Source organism: Echinops telfairi, unplaced genomic scaffold (assembly GCF_000313985.2).
Source record: "Echinops telfairi isolate 266 unplaced genomic scaffold, ASM31398v2 ScPeMD7_7417;HRSCAF=8455, whole genome shotgun sequence".
NCBI classification, from domain to species: domain Eukaryota; kingdom Metazoa; phylum Chordata; class Mammalia; order Afrosoricida; family Tenrecidae; genus Echinops; species Echinops telfairi.
In genome coordinates this window covers 5,244,950-5,252,942 of record NW_022111317.1, presented here as the reverse complement: position 1 = coordinate 5,252,942, position 7,993 = coordinate 5,244,950, and the positions used below count along the sequence as shown (strand labels likewise).

General features: G+C 47.1%; 1 long non-coding RNA gene across 1 annotated transcript; it reads left to right on the top strand.

Moving 5' to 3' along the window:
- The first annotated feature begins 723 nt into the window (after nucleotides 1-723).
- On the top strand, nucleotides 724-7,027 carry LOC123522493. Its single transcript, XR_006680750.1, has 2 exons — nucleotides 724-6,268; nucleotides 6,935-7,027. It is a non-coding gene; the product is annotated as an uncharacterized LOC123522493 (long non-coding RNA).
- Nucleotides 7,028-7,993: the final 966 nt, after the last annotated feature.

Genomic DNA, 7,993 nt, shown 5'->3' with positions numbered 1-7,993 from the left:
GTCCACGGCGCTCCGGGGACTATTTTTGCTTCCCTCACAAAGGGGGCGGAAGGTTCCTGGATTCCGATGGGTGTGAGTCGCCGGGGGCCTATAAATGCGCCGCGCCTCCCGGGCGGGGCAGGCAGGCGGCGGGCGGCGCGGACAGAAGCAGGGGCTCTTGCTGGAGGAGCCCGCACCGGAGCGTAGGCTTTTAGCAGCGCTTTAGGGCTTAGGCGTCTCGAGGATAGCACGAAATTGCTTCGCCCGGGTAACTCAGGAAGCGTTTTCAGAAATGAGCTGTGTAAGAAGAAGTAGCGTGAAGGGAGGAGACGAGAGGTGCTTTGTAGCCTATGGCGGAGGTTAGCCGATGAAGCTTCTTCATGGAGTCAGATTGGGCTTCGAGGGGCCTCGAACCTGGGTTTGAAGTGGCGAGGAAAGCAGGCTGGCGGTCCGGGCAGGGATAGCGCAGCCGAAGGCAAGGCTCGCCGTGGGCGGCGCGGCCGCCGGACCCCGCGCAGACCGGGGAACGGACGCGTACAGGGAGGGAGAGCGTAGAAGACCCAGTGGGAAAGCGAAGAGAAAGAAGATAAAAGCCTTGCGAAGGGTGCACAGCCGAAAAAAAGTAGAAGACAGGAAAAGTAATTAAAAATCAAGTAGGAAGCAAAGTAGAAGACAGGAAAATAATTAAAAATCAAGTAGGAAGCAAAGTAGAAGACAGGAAAAAAATTAAAAGTCAAGTAGGAAGCAAAGTAGAAGACAGGAAAAATAAAAATCAAGTAGGAAGCAAAGAAAAGTAGAAGACAGAAAAAAAATAAGAACCAAGAAGTAGGAAGAACATAGAAGAAAACAAGAGGTAGGAAGCGGAAGAAAAGGTCCTAGAAGGCAAAAAAAAATAGGACGCAGAAGAAAAATGTTTTTAGAAGACATTCCGGGCGGTTTGGGGAGAAGGTAGGCTCGAGGTAGACCGTGGCTAGCGAAGGTAGCAAGTTGGCGTGCTCCTGAGAGCAGGCGGACGGGCTGCGGAGACGGGGGCGAGCGCGGCGGGCGCCATTTTGGAGGGAGCGTGCGCAGTAGGAGTCAGGGAGGCGGCGGCCGGAAGAGGGCGTGGCCGTAGGCCAGGACGACGCGGAAGAGAACCGGAAGCTAGAAGGGGAGGCCCAAGGACTGAGCTTGTGCAGACGCGGCGTGTCGGAGGAGTTAGGCCTTGAGCTTTAGGCGCTGACCCGATGTGCGGAGAGGCCGGAGGATTTGGAGCTAGGTGAAGACGCGTGGCCCCGAGGCGGGAGCGGTGCAGCGGGACCCGGCGGCGGTGCCCGGTGGCGTAGGAAGAGCAGCCGCGGAGCTAGGAAGACGGAGGAGGAGGAGCGCGTGCAGCCGCGGAGCGAGCGAGCGAGCTAGGCGAGGAGGCCAGGAAGGAGCCGCGGCGCTGCAGCCGGCGGGCGGCCTGGAGGCGGCGGCGCGTAGGTGGTAGCGGAGCCTAGACCGGCGGGCACAGGGACCAGCCAGGGATCGAGCGGCCCGTGTCCGTAGCCGCAGTTCGGGAGCCTGCCTCTTCCACGTTTCCCAACGGTAACGGGGCGTGTGCCTTCGGTAAGGGGGTGTCTGGCGAGGGTCTAGGCCGGTTTCCGGGTGTCGTAGGGTTTCTCTCTTCCAGGCTGGTTGCTCACGCATCTCACCTGGAGCTTTTGAGGGCAGACTGCCAAGGCCCGGAGGACTGGTAGCTGGCAAGTGGTCGTAAAAAAAAGAGGGAGACGCATTAACACAGTAGAAGCAGCGCTTTTGTAAGCCGTTTCATCCAGTTCGGGATGCGTAGAGAAGCATTTCCGTTCTGCGCCTAGACTCGTTTTGTTATTTTCCCTCACCTTCACACATAGGGCGCATGTCGGTCGTTGGTTTTTTTTGCGGGGGGCTAAAGTTGGGGGGCAAATTGTTTTCAGTTCTTTTCTCCCTAGGTCTGTCTAGTCTCAAAGGCAAATGACTGGAGGTCACAGCAAAAAGAAAATCCAGTATCAGGATAATCAGCATCAGATTGGCAGTTCTAGAAAGTAGACTCACTTTGAGTTCTTGGGAGGAGCTGTCTGTCCATTGGAGAAATGGCTGGTAGTTAACAGGTTTTTACCCCTTTTAATGAGACTTAATTCTTAAAGTGCTTTTACTGGAAGTATCTTGGGGGGAGGGGCGGGTGTCTTAACAGGGAAGAGAAGGGGGGGTGTTTTTTCCCCTAAGATTTTCCACAGATGCTATAGTACTCTTGACAAAATCTGGGTTAGAGAAGGATTTACTGCTATGCTGTTGGCACGGACATCTCCAAGGATTGGAACTGCCTTTTTCCTTGGAAGTCAATTCCCAGCTGAAGCTGAAAAGTACAGCCCAGTGCAGCTGTTGGCTCCTATTCAGTCACCTCGGGAGGCCTTCAGAAGAGCTTGGCTAGGCCAGATGTTGAAGTTAAGTTTTCAAATAACGACCTGATTTTTATTAAAAAAGGGATTCAATCCCTGTGACGGTTGGGGATTAGGGAGGGAGGGGTTGGGTTTAGGTAATTGTTTAGTTTATGATTTCAGATAACTCATAGCACCAGAACTTAATTGAGATGGAAAAACTCAAGTTGAAGAGTTGGCAAGTAACTACGAATACTCTAGTTTTCCCACGATTTTATCGGGCAGCTCGTGAGCTTATTAAAATAAAGACCCGCCCCTCCACTGGTGGGACCAGTGCATTAATTGGGGTAGGGAAAGTAAACCATACTTTTCATTCCCCTCAACTTAATAGGGGCTGGGCAAAAGCAAAATGTTGGCTGAAACAATCAGTAAATTTTGGGGAGTTAAGAAAATGATAAAGTTTGTGTGAATTGGTAGTGTTGTGGTTCTCTTTTTGGAATTTTTTTCAGGTGACTTAATATAACTTAATAACTACTGTAGGAACTTCAGAACAAAGGAAGTGGCTTAATGATCCTGAAGGGATTTCTTCTGGTGATAGATAATGTTATCAAGTAAGATTCTATTTTAAGTTGTGTGCAAACAGTTGTTTAGTGTAGGAACCCTTTTTACCTTGACTGCAAAACAAGACGTGAAGGTATGCCTCTATACATTGTTTTATAAATTGCATCTTAACTAGTAAATCATAACTGACAAGGGATTTTAAATGTCTTTTAAAGGGTGGGCTTTTGTTCATGAGGGTGGGGAAACCGTGTTTTTTTCTGTAGACCTTTTTCAGATAACATCTGAGTCAACCAGCCTGACAATATGATGGCCTAGCTGCAGAAGGGAACAGCTCCTTGGTGAATGATAAGTAAAGGGAGAAAAGATTGTATTTCGTAACTCCATTGGGGAAAAATCATAACCAGATGATTACTACTGAAGCACCCAGAGAATATTTGTCTGCATATGCCAAAAACTAAGCAAATGAAAGCTCAACCAATTTTAACGTTCTGGAATCTGCCAATTTAAAGTTATAGCTTGACTCCTCAGGCTTTCTGTATATATATCCATCACAAAAAGTAAAAGTGAATTGATGAGAAATGCTTAAACCAATGAAGACCAAATATCCATCAAAATAATGCTTTTACAAAAGCAAAATGAAAATATTGCCACGTTAAACCTGGAATTAAAGAAGCTGACCTAATTGAGATGAGTAAATTTGAGAGGAAGGAAGAGGCCGTGCTGTGTGCCAATCTCTCGTTTGCCTCAGACAGGTTTTCTCTACATAAATTAACGGAAGAGTTGCTTCAATTCACCTGGGAGCAGTAAACAGCAAGGCAGCTGTTGACAGATAAGTTTAATGTGCATCTGCAAAATTGCATGTTGAGGGCTAAGTGCCTGTTCCTAAGCTGTGGAGGCGCCTTAAGTACCCCTGACCCCCTTCCCAGGGGAGCCCAGGATTTCGGACTTGACCCATCTAGCCCTCTAATTCGGTCTTAGAACCTTTGGGTTTCCATGATGGGCCCCTACATCTCCATCAGAGGCAAGTAATTTCTGAAGAGCCTGCACGAGGTTAGTGCCCTTAATAATATGGTAGTACTTAAACAGAACTAAGGAAACTTGTTTTAACACGAAATTGGAAGACCCTGCAAAATAGTTTAATATGGTAACGTAAATCAGCTGTGTTAATCTCGATAGTCTAAATGTTGCAATGTATAGCGTTTGCAGAAAAAAATTAATTATTCCTAATAAAAATATTTTACTAGAGAATGTATGTTTGTTAGAAACATTGTCTCCTTATTTACATAAAGTGCTGTTTTGTGTGTAGTTAGTGTTGGGGCAATCTTGGGGGGATTCTTCTCTAATCTTTCAGAAACTTGTCTTCGAGCCCTCTTATGGACAAGATCAGGAATTGAGCAGAAGAACGAATTTTAACTTGGTTAAGGCAGGAAAGACAAAACTTACTTCCTCCGTAAAGTGATGAGACCTTAATAAACTCCAGGCACATGGCACTTAGAGGTTCTCTAAATACAGGAAATAAGTAACCTCTTAGACAGGTGGGAGATTATGATCAGAGATAACAGGTAACTTAAACATTCTATTTCTAGAAAGTTAGGGCTTTAAGTTGATAGGGGAGATGCCAAGTCCCCAAGTTGCATGTAAATAAATGTTCAATGCTTAATCATTCCGTCTAGTGCTAGCCAGTGTTTAGACTGACTGTAGTGTCTGTGGGGCATCTGTGGGTTTTTCCTTTCAAGCTTCCTTTGCAGAGGCCTCATTTCATCCTTCACGAAGCTGTTCAGAACTTGGCTTGCATATAAGCACTTGCCGCCTCTGCCTGCTAGTGAGTGTGAGACCTTGCAGTGAGTTTATCAGCACATACTGTACTCGGTTAAAGTTTTTCCTTGGATTTGGAGGGGAGGGGCGGGGCTTACTTGTTCTAGCTTTTTTTTTACAGACTACAGAGAACGCAGTTGTCTTGACTTGAGGTCTGTTCTGTTGGCCAGTGATTACACAGTACTGTGCTCACCCGCTGCTATTAAGATGCATTGTAAGGCGACTGGAATGAGTAAACGCTGTGGTTCCCCCCAGTGCTTGGAGTAGTGAGTGAGGAGATCAGCTGAGTGAGGCTTGAGTGGTGACCTTTTCTGCAGCTTTAAAGCAGTGCTTGTGATTGGAACATAAGTCCATTTGGCTGTGCTGCCTCATCGGTAAACTTGCTTTTTGTTCCTTTTGATAGGGAGGGGGGGTGGGGAGGGCACTGAAGCCTTTAGTCTTTTTCCAGATGCAACTTTCATATCGGTGACAAGAAATAAATTCCAAACCAGCAAGTCTTGAAGAGATTTAACTGGCAAGTGAAAACAACCAACTTTTAAGTCAGTGGTCTTAGTGCATTTTGTCTTTTGTGCCGGTTTCTCTCTCCCCTCCCTTGGTCTTAATTCTTACACGCAGGAACAGTCAAACAGGATGCTTTGCGAAGGGCCAGAGAAGCCAGACCCAGTAAGGAATAAAAATAGCTAATTTCCTTAAAATTACTTACGCAATCAAACATTGCCCTGGTAACTGTGGGGATTGGGAACCACTAGTTCTTTCAGATGGTTATTCTTCAGAATTTACTAGGAGTTTCCAGTTTGAATCCACCAGTGGACAAAATGAGGATAACAGGTGAACAATCCTTTTTCTCTTTTCCTGTCAATCCACTTCTGGGTGAATTTTGCACAAGGTTAATTAACCTGACTGTTGAGCTTTATGCTTGAGAGCATGTGATGAGCAAGTTGTGTGTTGGCAATGGGGGAGGAGGGGTGAGGTGGGCGCTAAGCCTTTCTCTAAGATTTTCCAGGTACTTCTCACTAAAGGCACCGAAGGCTTAACGTAGGACATCTGTGGCGCCTGCCTTCCTTCCTGTGGCAAGAGACTACCGAGCACTGTTGTACTAAGGTCAACAAAACTCAAGTGGCAGCCTCACAAATGAACCCAGATCGTCTTTAGAGACGGAGGCTATGCCTCAGTGGAGCCTCTGCAGCCTTGCCTGCATCGAGGCGATTCGGGAGAAGTGCTCCTTTGAATGCCACCTCTACGGCACCTTGAGTGTCATGGGCTGAGGTCAGTAATGGAGAAAGGAACTGTTTTCATAGCAGCTCTTTCTAAGTGAGCCCAGCCTTCAACTTGAAGGGGAGGGAACAGGGGGAAAGCGGGCAACCAGTTTCCCCTAGTTTTTCCAGAAGCCTGTAAACAAGGTCTCCCCTCAAGTGACTTCTCTGCCACACCACACCGCCCCCTGCCTTTGGCCTAGCGCAGACCCTTCACCCCTCACCTCGCTGCAGCTGGTAGCTTGGATCCTTGGTGGGCAATGGCCCTTAAGCAGTTTCAAGGTAACGTGATGGTGCCGAGGTTGGTGGGCTGTACTGCTAGAGGCGGCCCTTGTCTGTGAGTTAACGTTATTAAAAGTATAGCTAAGTAGCTCTGAAAATGTTTTGCGTACCAGCTAGCAACCCATATCACCTGAAAACCAGTAAGTGGATAAGTAACCTGATTTTCACTACCCTATTTTTGGGGAGGGACTGAGAAAAAGGCCCAGGGAGTTTAAAGCTGTTGGGTGGGATTGCAAAACTCTCTGCTCAGACTCTTTCAGGCACTCTAACAGAGCCAGAGCCAAGCTAGCGTCTTAGCTGAAGCAGACCTCCAGTGTACTTCCAAAGGGCCGTGAAGGTTTTTCTTTTCCTGAGAAAACAACTTTGTTTTCTCAGGTTTTGCTTTTTAGCCTTTGCTTAGCTTAAAAAAAAAAGCAAAAGATGCTGGTGGTTGGCACTCCTGGTTCCCAGGACGGGGTTCAAATCCCTGCAGTGTCTTTGCTTTTGAGTTTTCTGTCCTCTGGGACAAGGGAGGAGGTAGGTGCTGGTCTCTAAACTTGGCAGTAGGAAGGTAACTGAAAGTGGTTCTCATTTGGAAGCACAAGGTATCTTAGTTGTCAGAAGGTCAGAATTTGACATTCTACTTGGTATAGTAGCCTCTGTGTGACAGCCTGTTTTTAATTCTAGGAATTCCACATGCAGCTAATGTCTACAGAAGCCTGCCTCTCAAGCCTGTAAAAACTCCTGATACTTGATTACAATAAATTGAAAACCTCTTTACTGGTGGAATGATTCTTCTGTGTGTGAATCAAACCTTCATGAATAGATAGGACAAGATGGCCCTCGTTTTAAACCTGCAGTAAGGACACTGGTCCCTTGGTGACGGTAGTCCAAGTGGATAGAGACTAGGCAACAAGCATGACTAGACGAGGTAGTCTGAATCCAGATTGAGTCAAAATGGACTCTTGGCAGGGGGTTGTCTACCTATTCTGTATCCTGGGTGGGAATGGTTGCACCCATTTGGGCTTAATATTCTTCCCACATGACAGCTGGGAAGTTTTGGGGTACCAGCAGCATCCAGTTAGCACCTGGGGCCTGTGGAGTTCCTTCACTCAGCCCCTTCAACCTTCCAAGACCCTAGATAATTTGTATCCATCCCTGTTTTAAATACAAGAAACGCTCATCGAGAACATTTTTTTCAAGGGTGGCAATCCAGATGAGGGACAGCATTGTCAGGAGGGCCTAGGTAAATATGGCATGTAACACCATCTGTGGTGTCTGGGTAGGTAGAGAAAAAAATTCATGGAGAGATGTAAAAGATTGACATACAAGAGCAACAATTGAATATTGAGAACTTCCCAGTCCAGATCAAGCCCCGAAAGAGTGACACCAATCTATAAAGCCCTCTTCTGACAAATGCAGTGATGCCAACTGTAGATCACAGGCCAGTGGTAGAAAATCTGGATCCTGTGGCATTGGAAACAGCTGGCAGGGGTCTCTGCATCAAGTTGGGTTCATGTGTCTTCATGTCTCCCAGGGTGTGTGTACACCGGTGTCTCCCGCCTCCAAGGAGGAAGTACCAGATACTCCAGAATTCTCAAGGCCATGCCCACACAGCCCTCATTGGCTATGATCTGATTGACAAGCTAGATTCCACCCCTACACTTAATCCTCGACCACACATGATTTGTGGCTACTCAGTATGAACGGAAGCATGGGAGATAAGACCCTTACTGAGACCTTTGA